Consider the following 17,619-nt stretch of genomic DNA (forward strand, 5'->3'; position numbering starts at 1 on the left):
GGATCCTTTCCTTTCACGGCAGAATATTTTAGATTAACTGGTAAGTCGGTGGACATTGACAGACATCACTGTATCTACAAGGATTCAACTGTCTCTATGACTTCTCTCAGGAGTGAGTTATAAGTGGGTGGGCAAACAAGACCATTTCTGTGTCTGCCTTTGAATAGCAGGGAGAATGGAAGATTTTAAGGACAGTGAGGATCATTTGGGAGGTGTTTCAGCAAAACTAATTTCGGAGAATTGACCCAATTAGATCTGAATTTAGGTCTTCCTCCCACCCTCCCTCTCTGTTATTTTAACAAGGCTAGATGGATTTTTCTTGAAGGATGGGTTTTTTTTAACTTGCTAAACTTTTTGGCTTCCTTATATGGAAATAAAATGCTAAGTCAGTGAGACCTACTTTGGAGAGAATATATACAGGCAGTCCCTGAATTACAAACATTCGACTTACAAACAACTCATAGTTCAGAATGAGGGTGAGATAACAAGAAGTGAGAGAAATCTACCCCTCAGAAGGAGAAATCACTCTTGAAAGGATTGTCATGAGGAAAAGATATCTTAACTGAAGTTTTATCACTAATTCTTGTTTCCACAACAAGCCAATATTTTTTCAAAATCCAATTATGTCAGTATTCAATGGCACGCCACTCCTCCTTTACAGCACAAATGGAAATTATTGAATCCTTCAGATCTTGATGGATTTCAGTCCTTAGAATACTTCACTGTTTTTTTATGTGGCTGGGGTTGCTGGGAGTTGCAGTCCAGCAACAGCTGCAAGGTCATTACTTTAGGGAGACACTAGCTACAGACATTTCTTAGGAGTGGATTGTGAAGTGTGGTTTGTGTGCAGCTGTTCATGATGCTGTGTATTTTGCATTTCCCCAAGCAGTGGGAGAGGTTCATGAGGCAGTACTAACAGTTTTGATTTACCCAAAATAAGAACGTATGGAAGTGAATGTGTTTTTCTCTTTCAAAATAAACAGGTAATATATGTTTAGAGATGCTCCTACAAGCAGATCTACTACTCAGTGACAATTGGTGACTATGAATCCACTGGCTTTTAGATTGATCTTTAAAAGATCTCTGCAAAGGGAAGATCTCCAACCACCATCTCGAATGGATTCAGCACTTTGGAGAAATACTTCAGAGCAAAATCCTGAAAGGGCTTATCACCCCACTGCTATGGAAGCTATTAGCTGCTACCCTTGCTAGCTACCCTTGCTCCAACTCTGTATCAGATCTTCAAAGAGAGGTCTGCTCCTACATTGTCACTAGGTGAATCTCAGCACTGTCTCTTTCAAAGTGTCCATTGATTACCTTACTATTTCCTGACCCACCCTATTGCTTTCAAAAAAAATTTCAAGGGGGAATTTTGAGATCTTCTGTGGCTATTTCCTGTCAATTAATTTCTACTGATGAGAGATATCAAACTGATATTTTGGGCAATTAAACACTGAGTTACCTGATGAAGGGCAAATCAAGCAGTAGATACCTTTTGATTGAGGATGCAAACATGACAGAAAGCAACCTGGTGGCTCCTTACTGTACCAAACTAAAAGGCAAACATAATGGGCCGTGTAAAATTTGTTAAATATAGCAGCCCATTTCACATTTCTGCTTTTGGCCTTTAAAAATAAAGACAGCACCACAAAACGGTTGTGTGATTCAAAGAAATTCAGCCTTCTCTAAGTGCATAAGTAAAATCAATTCAAGATCTGTCTCCCCTGTCTGGATTTTACTACTATGTTTTATGCAGACTTAAGAAAGTGGAAACAACTATATTCTGTGGCCTAGGATGCATTCAAGACTAATGCTCTTGCCTATTGATATTCCATTCCCTATTTCCCCTGGGCAGAACCAAGATGGAGAACATTAGTAATGTGTGTGTGTGGAAATGGGTGGTGATGGTGGGGCTCAGTAGTTTGAATCAACCTGCACTCTTTCCTCTTAGTGAATGACAGCTCAGCAGCTTGATATCTTGCCATTTGGCCAGCAGCTGCATTTAGAAAGGCAAGAGGCCATTAGGGGGGGGGGGGGGATAACTATAAACTACATTAGGATATGAATGGCTTATAAGAGGCACTGTGGAAAAATCTGGACAGAACCCATCTGAAGCTTGGAAAGAACAGAATGATGAAATTTAGACCAAAATTTAAAACAGAACTCCTGCGATGTCTTTTTTCATTGATTTTTTTTAAATGCTAAAGCAAATGCAAAGGACTTTATATGGATCAGGACCTTAGCTTGGGGGTTGGGTAGAAGCGTTCAAAGCCTTTGCTTCCATTGTGGACATAATCTGTATCATTCTTCTGCTCTTGCTATTTGCATTGTCCAAAATGTACCTGCTGTTTTGTAATAGATCACCTTTTGTTTTCTGTATTGTTTTTGACAATATAGATTGGAGGCCACGGGGACCCTAAACTGCTGCCTGTGGAAGTTATGAAGTCCTCCTCTCTGCCTAATTCAGGTCCCAGTCTATATCAGGCCTCTTCAAAAATGAGGCAAAAAGATGTATCTATTGCAAGCTATGTCTTTAAAATGCAGAATAGCCCAGCCTGGAGACCCCATTTGATTAGAGTTGCTAAATCTCTGGTCCTTGCTCATTAGTATTTAACTTATCTGTTTAAATATTCTTGTTGCCATTTGCCACCAAGTCAACTTCATCTTATGGTAACCATATGAATGAGAGGCCTCTGAGAACTGTGTTCATCAGTTCCCCCACTCAAGCTTTGAAAATTCAAACCTATGGCTTCCTTGACTGACTCAATCCATCAGTACTGGAGTCTCCCTTTTTCTACCATCTTCTATTTTAATAATCATTATTGCCTTTTCCAGTGAGTCATGTCCTCTCATGACACATTAAAAGTACAACAAAGTGTAGATTTGTTTTTGTTTTTTTTATCTGCATGGCAGGTATACTTTGTGTAACTGTGTCTGATGGCTAATGTATCATAAGAAATGATCTCATTAAATACTGACCCTTGCAATATCATTCTTAGAAGGGCTTCCTCTTATAAGAACAAAAGGGATCATTTTTAGGTTTCTGTTTTAAGTTCTGACTTGGCAAACTTACTTGACCTGGCTATAACTTTGGTCCATTTTAAGGCAGAATTTAAAGTATATAATATACACAACTTGTACCCAGACCATCCCTAAAGACTGTATCTCTCCATATGTGCTGCCCAGAATGTTGAGATCAGAGGAGGACTTTCTATTGGGCTAGATGTACATTGCCATATAATCATTTTTATTGTTTTCACTGAATTGTTTTTAATAACAACTTCTTCTTCTTCTTCTTCTCCTTCTTCTTCTTGACTTTTAAAAATTAATTTTATAATCATAACCATAACAGTAGTACTTCCCTTTCTTTAACATTTGCCATCCAAATCTTCCAATATTTTTCCCTCCCTCCTCAAGAGTGTATTTTTACTAATCTTGCAGGTCCAGCCACTGGTAAAGTCTTTGTATTTTTTCTTTGATGTGATCATTAGCTCCTCCATTTTTCACCCAATTGAAGTAGTCCTTCCATCTATTTGTAATGTCCTTTTGTTTGTTCATTCTTGTTATTTGCTTATTCAAAATTCTCGTAATGTCTAACAAGACTTGACTGTACATATAACCATTCCAATTACTTAACATCCATTTCGATTTGTCTCTCCATCCTCTAGTGATCACCATGTGTATTGGTCTTATTGTTACTTTAAATAACTGTTGGCAGTTGATTTTTATAATGGTGTGATCCAACACTCCCCACAGTAGCAAATCATTATTAATTTGAATTTTTATCTGTAATATTGTCTGAATTTTTCCTTGTATCGTTTGCCAGGATTTTTTAAATTCAGAACACTCCCACCACATATGTGAATAAGTAACTTTTTCTGTATTACAATGCCAACACTTCAAATTCTTTCCTTTTATCCAATAAGCCAGTTGTTCAGGAGTTCTATGCCATCTGAATACCATCTTTTTTCTAATTCGTTATATTTTTCTGTTTTTATTTAATTCATGTTCCTAATTATTTCCTCTATTTCTTGTGTGCTTAATGATTGAACCCTATTCCATTTGTTACGTATTGCTCTGATAATAAATTCCTTATCTTCTATCATTAAATTGTATATTTTTGCTACTGTTCCTTTACTTGTTTTTTCTCTTGCCTTTAGCAATTTATCTACTTTTAATTCTTTAGTGAAGGACTGCCATATAATCTAGTTTCAGAATTCAGTTCAGCATTGAACTGGATTATACGAGTCTAAATTGCCACATAATCCAATGCAGTTAATCTGCATTCTGGAATTGGATTATATGTCAGTGTAGATCCAGGCATGGCCTCACCACCATCATAAGATGTGCCTCTTCCCAGGCTTGTGGAAGTCCCTTTCATTCATCAGGTGAAGATCTTTTTATTTTGGCAAGCCTTTGGTGTTCACATTATGAGCTAGAAGGGTGTCTTGGGTGGTGGGAATTTTTTTTCAATTTTTTAAAATTATAGTCAACTCTTTATATTTTACAATCCACAGACTGATTTTATTTTTTTTACCCCCCCCCCCCCCCAATCCAAAAGTAAACCTTGAGTTTGTAATTTTATATAAGGGCATGTCATGGTCAGCAGTCTATCTGGCCTGGTTTGGCTATAGAAAGGGATAAAGTCTCCAGCAGAAGAGGACTCTGCCCAGTATTTTCAGCAAGTCTGGGAAGGTTTACTCATCCTTTGGAACAAGGAAAGGGTCACTGTCCTCAGTGATTAGATGTGAAGGTTGGATGCAATGAGCTTCAGCTGATATCTCTGAATAAAGAAGTCTCTGTGGAGTAGTTTCTGTGGAGTTTCCAAGAACTCTTAGTGTTGGATTTAAAGGACCCTGACTTTTTCATACTCTGTTTTCGGACCCTGTTTGTGTTCCTGAATTTTTGGCTTTTGACTTATGAACTTTGACCTGGGTTTATATTCCTGACTCCCTGGCTTGACTGCTGAACTCTGACTTCAGTTTATATTCCTTAATTCCTGGCCTTTGATATATGGACCCTGACAATTGAACTGGCATTTGACTACTGGACTGTGACCATGTCAAGTGTTTGTTGTTGTTCCTGATCTGATTCTGTATGTTTTCACTAATTGAACTTTTGACTTTGTCATTGTCTCATTGTTATCAGTTTGTGTTGCAATTCTGTTATCATTTCTGGACCTTGAAAGACTTAAGATTTAGATTTCTTTAGAAAAAATATGGTATTTGGCTTATCTTCCTTTAGTTTATTTAAACCTCGCCCAATATCGGGACTCTGAACATGATAGGACACAATTGTGCTGAATACTTATTTTTATTTTTTGGTAACCTGCATTGAACTCTTTCCTGGGAAAGAGGCAGGGGCTAAGTTAATTAATTCAATAAATACTACATTATTAATTGAAAAATTATAGTTCTGCTGTAAAAAATTAAAATTTAGTTGTCAGTTTTTATGTAAATGTGTTCATGTTGAGATCTTAAGAGACACAGCTACATTAAATTTTCTATATTAATCATTCATAACAATAATTAATATTTAAATTGTTAAATTAGTTTTATTTTAAAATATATATCAAAAATGACCACCCCTTTCCCTCTCAATTATGAACTAAAATAATATACAAAGCTAATTGTGAACAAAAAGAGAGAAGGAAGAACGGAACAAAGGAAGAAAAAAGAAAAGAAAGAAAGAAATATCCCTGGCTTTTAATGAGTAATAATTAATTGGAAGTTTCTCCAAATTTGAATGAGCAGCAGATACAAAAACTTTTTTTTGCAGAAAAAGAAGAACAATGCGAGCAACTCAAATGCTGGGTGACAAAATCTTTCCCTTAATATCTTTTTTGTTGTTTTTCCTCATAAGCTAAAACACTTTTCATTTTCTATTTCCTTTGTATATAATGCTAGTAAGTTTAAGATGTATTTTTGATATACCAGAGGGTTGAAAATATCTGAGGTTGCAAACCTATGTAAACTCAAGGTAAACAAATCCTGAACAATGATGCCTAGCACTGAACTGCACAAATTCTTCTGGAGTATTCTATCATAAGTTCAAATCTTTAGCACTGAAATTATTTGGTGTTCCCATATTACTGTTCTTAAGAATAATACTGGAAAACAGATATACGGAAATGGATATAGGCTCCACCTTCTGCCTCCATTCCATTTGGAAAAGGGGTCTCCTCTCTCAACGGGATCACTTCTCAACACATTTATCTGTGGAGCATCATTAGGAAGCTAAGAAGTAGGAAGAACTGGAGAGAAAGAACACGAGACTATCCTACTTTGTTGAAACTTAATCTGAATTCAAACCCTTATGTAAAAACGTGAATTTGAACACGAGCAGCATTATCAATATAACATATTTCAAAGAAGCATTCTCAGATTTTCAGTTGAACAGGACGACTGGGACTTGAATGCTTATAGCTTGCTACATCAGTTGGCTATATTATAGAATTGGAGCTCTCTTGTGCATAGACTCTTTGGGTTAAGAAACTGCAGTGAATCTACCCTCTAATTTTGAGCTGGCAGTTACATTCTGAATGAAATGTGAATTCCACAATCTTGAGGGACTACAGTTTTCTACAGGGCTTTTGCTCACAATCCCATAGACTCTTCCTCGATGTCTGTAAAGTTGTTTATGAACTGAACACTGTTGTCATCTCCTTGCTGTGTTTGACTCACCAAGGATTTCTGCGTCCTAAAAGAGATCATGTGTCTGTTGTGAGATGAAAGAACTCTCCATAGTCATCTAGACACCATTTAAGCAAGGACCGTGGCACATTTATATTCTTGTCTGGGAATTATTAAATTGCCATGAGCAGATTTTCCTATCCACCCCTACCCTCCTGGGGAGTTAACTCACATGGGTTTTTCCAAGTCCTCTTTATGACAATATCCCCATATACTTCTTCAGTCATAGATTTACTTCTGTAAAGACTGAGAGCAATGCCAGGTTACATGTTTTAAAACTGCTACATGTATAGTAGCACTAACACCAGTTTGTACCTCTGGAACAGCCTCTGTCAACCTTTTTTGTCCATGTGAATCCCATATTGGCTAATGAAGTTACACACACACACACACACTTGTAATTACCATTCATTTATTAAAGATACATTTGCATCACCAGCCATAAGTATCATTACAGCCCCAAGAAAACTTGTTGAATGCTAAGCATCATTGCACCTCAAGGGGGAACTTGTTGGAAGCTAACAGTGGAGAAGAGCTAATTTTCAGTGAATTGTCTTTTTTCTTCTCTCTTTCCAATAGCTGCAACTAATATGTTTTTAAATGTACATTATAAACCAACGAAGTATCTTATGAAGATACACACAGGGCTTTTCCAGATGGGCAAATGTATTTGGAAATTGTGACATTTGTTGCTATAGTAGTCACTATTCAGGGTTTTTAGGAAAATATCCAAATGATATTTCTATTGCCACAGATAATTTTGGCAGCTCCTGGCATTAGCTACAATATTTTAATTTCACTCATGAGTGAATTTTTATTTAATTTTAAGATTTTTCAGAACAATATGTTCTATTCCTCTCTTTTCCTTTTTTAGAGTCATGGGCTATCAGTGAAATGATGCTTTTGCACTAAAACTCTAACTATAAAAAAACTGAGAAGGGGAAATTTGCCCTTTGATCCAGACAACCTTCTCAAAAAATTATATCCAGTGTTTGTTTATTTGGGCACAGTTGGTGTAACACACACACACACACACACACACACACAAAATGTAGATCAGGACTCCCAGAATCCCGCAGGCAACATGAGCAGTTGATGTTACTCCAATGGACATGTTGGCTGGGTAATACAGGGAGCTGTAGTTCTCAGAGTTAATACTTCCAAGCTTTGCTTTGAACACAGGGAAGCTATAAAGCTCATGCAAGATTGTTTTTAGTAGTGTCAGTATTTTTCAAGCCAATAAAGATAAGATGGCTTAAACTACTTCCAAATGAAATCAAAGTCACACAGCAACTAAATAATATTTTATCTCATTTCTACAGGAATGCTAACAGCTAAGAACAGCGCTGAATCACAAGGGGGTTCCAATCAAAGTAAGACGAGAAAAAAGCCACAGAAATGGAAGACAAACACTGCCAGGTTGGTGAAAACCATAGAGACTCATGAGACTATAGTGGAAGAGTTTAACCTAAGACTATAATAGAAAACTTTCTTCTGGAGCCAAAAAACACAATGAAAATGGCTCCTTCAGAAACATAGCTGTCAACTAGCACAGCTCCCTTGCCTGCGCCTCCACATTAATCCAAGACATGGTAATTAATCTTTTCATTAGGGATGTCTAATTATATTAAGTCAATTATTCTGGGCTGGTCCCCATGCTTTAAGCTGTTGAAGCACCAGGAAATAGATCTCCAATCAGTGCCACAGTTACCCTTGAGCCTACAGACAAATTAGAATACTATGCAAGAAAAACACCATATCCTTATACATTATGGCCAGTATGTTGAATATGCCCATCAATGACAGATTAGTGATTTTTTTCCCAAATCTATTATCTTATTACTATTGGAAAATCATATACAGGAAAACAAATTTATTTCATGTGAATGGCTGCCCAATTTGAAATGGACATTTACAAGTGGATAGAAATACAGAAGTTAATGTCACACCAAAATTGCCATGCCAATTTGTGTTTACATGTCAAATCTCATGGCAGTGAAATATTCCCAGTTGAGTTTTGTTGATTAATCCCTAATGAATGAGAAATGCTTTCTTTTGTCAGTGTTTTTCAGCCAGGACATACATAGAGTTTTTGCAGGGCTGTTCTTGCCATTAAAGAGAATGAGGGAAAAACTAGATACTAGGAGACAGTAACCACCACAACCACAGGTGTTTCCCCTGAGCCTGTGGTCTTGAGAGGAAAGAGCTCTATGAGATACAAATCCTGGTTTTGTGGTTATTTGTGCCTTCCAGTCATTTCTGACCTGTGGTGACACTAAAGAGTACCTATAATAGGGCTTTCTGTGAGTTTGAGATATGCCCAAGGTCACTCAGTAAGCTTCCAGAGTTGAGCAGGGAATTGAACCTTAGTTTCTGGATTCGTATTTCATTTCGAGAGTCTTGTATTTCTTAAATTAGCCTGCTCTCTTCAGTGGATCAGGCTGTGATGGAAGATGCTCTCCCATTCTTAGGCTCGCCTGTCTGATCTGATTAAGGTCTAATTATGTTCTTTGTATCAGAGCTTGAGAGCAATGTCTCAGTTTTTGGATATGTCTTTTCCCCTCTGTGCTCATTAATATATTCAGATTTGGCTTTGGATCCAGTTCACTTTGGGATGATTCCTGCTACAATATATCCATTTCCCAAATCAGGTGGTTGGTTCAGAATCCTGGGTTTCTCTGGATATAAGACATGTCCCTTTGTTTTCCTGACTGCTACTTTATTTTTGTTTAGCAGTAGTGATGGAAAGAATATTTATCATATATTCATCAATATACGAATCTCAGATGAATTCTGGATGGACAAGAACCTGCACCATTCGTGACTTATTTTGTGCAAAAAGCACATGTGTTCGCTTTTTACAGGAAAGAGCCTTTTTTGTACAAAAAAATGTGTTTTATGTGTAATTTCCCCATGTGATTTGTTTTCCACAATAAAAGTCCTGAATTGTGAATAATCCTTTAAAACTACACTATTTTCAAGGACTTCATTGCAGCATGAACACAAATAGTTCAGTTATTTGTTCTTAGCCATGAGAACGAAACTTATAAAGCTTTACATCCCTAATTAGCAGTTCTGTTATACCATTTCTGCTTCTGTCACTCATCCTTAATCTATCTCTTTAATACATTATTACACAGTTATAATACGTCCCTTCAAAAGAGTCCAGATTTGATTTGGACAACTAATTTGATATGGGACTGGGGATTCTTCTGAATACAAAACACACACACACACACACAGAATTTTTCATAAGTGGTTATCCTTTCTTTGCACTTCTGTTTATTATTTTCTGCACTTTTCTCCATGGATTATTAGATAATGTCCAGAAAGAAAGCCTTTAAAAAGAGCATTAGGATATTTTCCTTTTCTCCCCCAGGACCCATTGGCTGGAATTCGATTGCTGACATATATAGACCTAAACCTTTATACATTCTTTTTAGTTTATTGGCAAGGATGTATTTACCGTAGTATCTCCTTATGCAGCACCCACAAGCACAATTAGGATTTTCCACAATGGCTTTCTGGGACAAGCAATGATCACAGTATCTGGCTGAGGTTCTGCGGCTATGGTCCATCTAACACTCCACTCCCTCTACCAGGTTGGTTTAATTTTATTTCTTGCCTTAGAAAAGTACAAGTGATATAGATTTCTTAAAATAAGTTGTTCTCTTGTAATAATTGTTACTTTGTTACACTTTGTTCCATGTTTCCGCTTTCTAACACCTCCTCTGACATAGCTATCACGCCAAGCTCTTCTTTCTAAATCAGTTAATCAAGAAGATGGATATGGGAAGATTGACAGTGTTACTTAGAATGGAGAAACATGAAAAGGTTAAGGGAGAGCTTTTTCAAATTGATGGAGTGCTGAGGAAATCTGGAGAAAGACAAGTATCACTTCAGGAGAGCTAAAATGAAGTTGTGCTTCCTTTTCCCATTAAAGGAGACAAGATCGAAATATCCAAATTTCTCCAGTGTAAAGAAGTCTATCAGATACTCTCATACAAATTATTCATTTTTCCTTACTAATGGGAAGAATATTTGAAAACAATTTTAAAATGGCACAAAAACATGTTTCTTGAGTATGGAAAAACACGAAGACTCCTGAACTGACCAAGACTCTTCACAATTCAAGACTTATTCTATGTACAAAATAGTATTTTCTTATCAGGAGCAGTAGTTTCTGATTAATAAGCAAAATACAGTGTTAATTTTTTTCACAAAGAGAAGAAAACTGCTACAATTATTCATTTCTTCAAGAAGAAAATTAGAAAATAATTAAATTCCTGATTTTGACTGGTTCACTGAGTGAGATCTCAAAAAGAGTCTTGGACTCTTGACCACCTCCCCTATTCTTCTGCGCTGTGCTTTCAAGATCATAAATTTGTGCTTAACAGAAAATACAATTTTTACAGATGTGATCCTGTGTTTGGCACGATGACATTTATTTATTTATTTATTTACTTACTTGCTTACAATATTTATATTTTGCCCTTCTCACCCCAAAGGGGACTCAGGGCGGATCACATTATATACATATAGGGCAAACATTCAATGCCCATATACACATAGAACCGAGACAGACACAAACGCAGAGGCAATTTAACCTGAGGGGATGTTCGATTTTGGCCACAGGGGGGAGCAGCTGCTTCATCATCCACTGTGATGGTACTTCCTCATTCCAAGTTGTAAATTAGTTAAATTTGCCTTCCCACTTTATAAGTGGTACCTTATTTCCTACTTGATAGATGCAACTATCTTTCGGGTTGCTAGGTCAGCAACGAGCAGGGGCTATTTTTTATTTTTTAATTGACAGGTGCTCACCTCGCCACGGGCTGGCCTCGAATTCATGACCTCATGGTCAGAGTGATTTATTGCAGCAGGCTGCTCACCAGCCTGTGCCACAGCCCGGCCCCATGCTCCCCACTACCTCATAGATCTTTCTCCTAGATTGCTACAGCCTTTCTTTTTTCTTTCTGCCTTCTAACTAAGTATATTGTTATCTTTTCTAGTGAGTGATCTTTTCTCATGATATGGCCAAAGTAAGATAGCCTCGGTTTAATTACCTTGGCTTCAAAGGAGAGTTGAATTATTTTGATGTCTTTGTTATCTACTTTAAAGTTATGTAAATTGACTGTGGTCATTATTTTTGTTTTCTTAATGTTCAACTGTAAACCTTCTTTGGCACTTTTTCTTAATTTTCTTCAGTAATTTTTCCAGTCTTTGCTGTTTTCTGCTCATCCTATGTTGCTGATGTTCCTTCCTCACATCTTTACAGTTTTCACTTAGGCCAAATATCTTTGTTCTTTTTGTTTTCTTGTGGTAAAGCTCTAAAGATTCCTTTGGTTTTTAAAAGTCATTTGGACTTGGCATGACGCCTTGTTCTTTAACTGTTTTGCTCGCTGTTGCTATTATAATTTTATTTATATGCTTATTTTATTTTGATATTGTAATTCTGCTTTTGTTATTTGGAGGACAGGGGTTAATTATGTGGCATTATTTTCTTGGGAGAATAATTCATTTTGGAATGGGAGAAATTCACCTTAAAAGAACATTCAGTTAAAAATCCGTTCTGAAATAAAATATAGAGTTTGGGACAAATATTGGTCCAGGCCTTTTCTTTGTGAGGGTGGGTGAAGGAGATGGAGTTGAGAAAAGAGAAAAAAGACTGAGTAATAATGAAGGTGTTACTGGACAGGTGATGGCTGTGGTTTGCCTTGGGAAGTAATTTGCGTCAGGCAATAAATGATTGATAGCCTTAGCTCTGGAGACTGAAAGGAAGGCCGATTATCAGAAAGTGGAGGCTGAAGGGCCAGGAAGGAGAGATATTTTCAGCTGTTTAAGGGAAATACCATATTTTATTTCCACAGACATTTACAAAATAGCAATTATGCCCAGCAAATCCAGCTATTTATAGATGCCTGAACCACGTTTCCCCAGTACTAATGCACCTGCTCTTCAGAATGAATGACAGGACAACCAGTGAGGGAAACTGTAGTTAGCGGGTGCAGTAAACCATATGATACTTGCCAGGCTCAATCTGGTTGAAAACTGTTTCGAAAGCTCTTCTTGAAGAAGGATTTCTGCTGAAAGGTAAAAATCCACAGAATGAGATGCCCCAAACCACACATGTGGCATAGAGAATTGGATATGGCTACTGAGACAAGTTTGACTTATGTGCAATGTTGATACATAAGTGCTTGAATAATGGGGGAAATGACATTCTTCTTACTTCCCATTCACTCCACATATACACTGGCATTATTGGAATACTGAAGAGATGGCACTTCCTTATGTTTAGTGTTAGTTCTGTTGACAAATTCAGAATCTGTTGGTGCCATACACTTGTATAATGTCTGATTATTACACCACTTTTGTACTTCTATATTTGTCTCATAAAGAGATATTTGGTTTCTCCTTGCACAACTGACCTTTGTATACAGTATACACACGAGCACTCTGGAGATGCTGGAGAAAGATGTCTTCTAATGCTGCTTGGGTGTCTTCCTTCCCTTGGTCATTAACTATCCATGGAGGCATTTTCCAGCATGGAATGGTTTGGTTGCTCTGGGGATAGAAGGAAAAGATTTCAGTTTGAAGAGCTGTCTAGTTCAGATCTAAGTTAAAGATCAAGGAAAGCTGAAACCTAACCAGGTGAACAGGGCAAGCACCCAGAGATCCTGGTCTCTCTTGCTTATTATGATAAGTTGTATTTTATTCCTATTTATGTAAAATCCTTTTGTTGCATCACCTACTTGGTTAATACTTTATATTAGCGTTTCTCAGTCTGGGGGTCGGGACCCCTGGGAGGGTCGCGGGGTGAGGGGGGGTGTCCCAGTGGTCGCCAAAGACCAGTATTTTCTGTTGGTCATGGGGGTTCTGTATGGGAAGTTTGGCCCAATTCTATTGTTGGTGGGGTACTAGGGGCTCTTTGTAGGTGAACTGTAAATCCCAGCAACTACAACTCCCAAATGTTAAGGTTTGTTTTCCCCAAACTCCTCCAGTGTTTGAATTTGGGCATATTGAGTATTTAGTCCAGATTCATCATTGTTTGAGTCCACAGTGCTCTCTGGTTGTAGGTGAACTACAATTCCCAAACTCAAGGTCAGTGCCCACCCAACCCATCCAGTAGTTTCTATTGGTCATTGGAGTTCTGTGTGCCAAGTTTGGTTCGGTTCCATCATTGGTGGAGTTCAGAATGCTCTTTGATTGTAGGTTAACTATAACCTACAAAGGGGCTCTTTGTAGGTTAACTATAAATCCCAGCAACAAAAACTCCCAAAATGCAAAATCAATCCCTCCCAACCCCACCAGTATTCAAATTTGGGCGTATCAGATATTTGTGCCAAATTTGGTCCAGTAAATTAAAATACATCTTGCATATCAGATATGTATTTACATTACGATTCATAACAGTAGCAAAATTACAGTTATGAAGTAGCAACAAAGACAATTTTATGGTTGGGGGTCACCACAACATGAGGAACTGTATTAAGGGATCACTGCAATAGGAAGGTTGAGAACCATTGCTTTATATGAATGTCCAACCATGGTTTTTTCTTCTTCTTTTTCCATGTCAGGAGAGACTTGAGAAACTGCAAGTTGCTTCTGCTGTGAGAGAATTGGTAGTCTGCGAGGATGTTGCCCAGGGGACGCCTGGATGTTTAATGTTTTACCATCCTATGGGAGGCTTCTCTCATGTCCCTGCATGGGTAGCTAGAGCTGACAGACGGGAGCTCACCCTATTCCCTGGATTTGAACTGCCAACCGTTCAGTCAGCAGTCCTGCCAACACAAGGGTTTAACTCATTGCACCACCTGGAACTCCTCCAACCATGGTGCCTCTATATAAATGTTCTGTTTCTCAGGATTTCATATGGAGACTTTCTCTAATTCTTCTGTGTGTCTTAAATTTAACTGGAGATGCCCGTTGGCCTAACCTTAGTATACACAGTGCCTGGATTAGGAACAGCTTCATCAGCCTCATTAAGTTTCATTTATACTGTTTGGCAATTTTGCTTCCAACTAAAGCCCTTTTCTATTAGTTTTTGACATCAAATAGAAATTTTAAAAAGAAGTACGGTTGGAGAAGACCAACAGGAGGCTATTGCATATATAATATGATCACAGCAACAGAACTATTTATTTATTCATTTGCTTACTTCATTTATACCCCACCTTTCTCACCCTACAGGGGACTGAAGGCGGCTTACAAAATCGGGCAAGAATTTAATGACACATCAAAGTTCTGTATGCACAAAAATGGGAGAATTCAGATTGACTCACTTGTTAAACAAAGTACAATCAAGTACTTCAACCAGAGAAATCAGCCATAAAGGTGGCTTGGATGTTTGCTTCTAGTTGCTCTGCAAGGCTAGGACTGGCTGCTTTGAACCACAGTGTTCCGACAGTCGCAGATGCAACAGTGTTTCAGTAGCACATCTCACAGGTGTGGGTAGGTCGCCTGTGATTGTGTCTGAGGGTGTGTTCTCTAGAGTCTTGCTGAAATGGAGGGGAATTCAGCTGTGTATCCGGGCAAAGTGCCAGAGAAGGGCTCAGTGCAAGTCTTCTGCTCCTTCAGGGGGAGGCAGGCTCTGCAGGGTGGGCAGGGGAGTATCAAATGAATGAGAGGCTGAAGCTCAGTAGGAGGCACTTGAAATGCAGAGTCATGACTCGTGGAAAGTAGGTATGCAAACATACCAGCAGAGAGAGAACCTATTGTCCTGGTTGGAAAGGAAGTGGTTTTGGCAAATTGGAACTCTTGATCTAATTCAGTGTACTGGCAAAGTGCAGCAAGGTGTACAGCTAACCAGAGGGTTCATTGCGTGAGCAAGGCTGCAGCTGCACTGTAGAAGTAATACAGCATGGCTCAATGGTATGGATTCATGGGAGTTGCAGTCTTGCAAGGTCTTTAGCCTTCTCTGGCCAAAAAAGGTGCTGGTGCAGCATCGAACTGCAGTTGCCATGATTCCATAGGATTGAAACATGACAGTTAAAGTGGGGTAGTCTGACATCCAAGTACTAATGAGAGCTGACCCTGCCTAGGGTGCTTGTAGGATATTTGGAAGTAATTCCTAAACAAACAGGGAACTTTATTTGGGGAACCTAGCCAGCGGGGAGACCCTGACACATGTGCATGACTACTAAAGAATATGTAGCTTTCATTCCCAGATAGATGCGTGCCAACAGAGACAAGAGTATAACTATAGTAGAAATGTTGGATAATAAGGAGGGATTAAGGAGAAGCCTATTAAACATCAAATTACATTATGGTTTTACAAATTAAGCACCAAAACATCATGTTTTACAATAAATCAACAGAAAAAGCAGTTCGATACAAGGTAATGTTATGTAGGAATTACTGTATTTGTGAATTTAGCACCAAACATTGTACTGGGATATAGGGCAGTGTGGACTCAGATAAATTCAAAGAAGATATTCTGGGTGATATAGCTGTGTGGAAGAGCCCTGAGGGTCCTTCCACACAGTCATATAACCCAGAATCTCAAGGCAGATAATCCACATTATCTGCTTTGAACTGGATTATATGGTAGTGTGGACTCAGATAACCCAGGTCAAAGCAGATATTGTGGGTTATTCTGCCTTGATATTCTGGGTTATATCACTGTGTAGAAGAGTCCTGAGGGTCCTTAGGAATCCATAGGAATTAAAAGGCCATCGAAAGGCATCTGGCCCCAGGTATTAAAAAAAACCCTCTAAAATCAGGACAGTAGATAAAGGACAACACTCTGAAAACAGGGGAAATCCAGACAGGAAACGATCAGGGCCAGCTAACACCTCCCAACCAAGGATGCCCCCAGGGAGGAAGCAGCCAGCATTTGAAGGCCATTAAATGCTGCAAGGCCATTAAATGCTAATCAAGCTTGCTAATTGCAACATTCACACTAGCCTCAAACAGACAAGAACTCTTTCTCCTACCCTGGACCTTCCACAGATATATAAACCCCACTTACCTAGCTTCCAACCGACCTCACAATCTCTGAGGAGGCCTGCCATAGGTGTGGGTTTACCATCAGGAGAGAAAGGTTCTGGAACATGGCCAGGCAGCCTGGAGACCTGGCCACGAGGGCGAAGGCCAGGCCGCGGCCACAGAGGCAGGCCAGGCTGCGGAGGCAGGAAGGCCACGGCTGGGCGGAGGTGCCTCAATGGCGCCTCCTAGGTGCCCCCTAGAGCACAGCGCCTTCAGCAACCGCTTACTTCGCCTAATGGTTGAACCACCCCTGAGTGCAGATGAGCTCCCACTATCAGCTCCATCTCCATGCAGGAACATGAGAGAAGCCTCCCACAAGGATGGTAAAACATAAAAAACATCCAGGCATTCCCTGGGCAACATCCTTGCAGGCAGCCAATTCTCTCACATTAGAAGCGACTTGCAGTGTTTCAAGTTGCTCCTGACATGAGAAAAAAAACTGTAATGGGTTCTTACTCTTTCCTTGCTGCCTTTCCCCAGTATCATCATTTTTTTCCCAATAAGCCACATCACCACATGTCCAAAGTACAACAGCCTGAGTTTAGCCATTTTGTCTCCTTTGGACATTTCAGACTTGACTTACTCCAAGATGCATTCATTTGCCATTTTGGTGGTCCACGGTACCCTTAGAACTCTTCTGCAGCATCACAAATGGAACTGAATTGATTTCTCTCTTAGCTTTCTTCATTGGTCAGTTTTCACACCCATATATGGAATGGAGATGTCTTATAAGACATTATATTCCTGCTTTTATTTAATTATCCTTTTGCTCTTCTGATGCAGGGGAGAGCTGTATTAACAGGCAAAAAGATATTAACCCTATGTTGTCATGAGAAGAGGCATGTTTCTAAAGCCTTTACCAAAGTTTCAAAAATTGCATATGGCTGGGAGTAACCTTGTTGATGGGATCACTCACACTCTGCTCTAATACTTGTAG

The 17,619-nt window shown here is 38.8% G+C and overlaps 1 long non-coding RNA gene across 2 annotated transcripts; it reads right to left on the minus strand.

Moving 5' to 3' along the window:
* Positions 1 to 11,756: 11,756 nt before the first annotated feature.
* Positions 11,757 to 15,133, minus strand: LOC103280283 (uncharacterized). Of its 2 annotated transcripts, none has more exons than XR_001730767.2 (3): positions 14,978 to 15,133; positions 13,124 to 13,259; positions 11,757 to 12,775 (listed from the first exon to the last, which is right to left on the minus strand). It is a non-coding gene; the product is annotated as an uncharacterized LOC103280283 (long non-coding RNA). The 2 variants fall into 2 exon arrangements; XR_507269.3 differs by having other exon boundaries at positions 11,757 to 12,778.
* Between the last annotated feature and the right edge of the window lie 2,486 nt (positions 15,134 to 17,619).

The sequence above is a fragment of the Anolis carolinensis genome, chromosome 1 (genome assembly GCF_035594765.1).
Source record: "Anolis carolinensis isolate JA03-04 chromosome 1, rAnoCar3.1.pri, whole genome shotgun sequence".
NCBI lineage: Eukaryota > Metazoa > Chordata > Lepidosauria > Squamata > Dactyloidae > Anolis > Anolis carolinensis.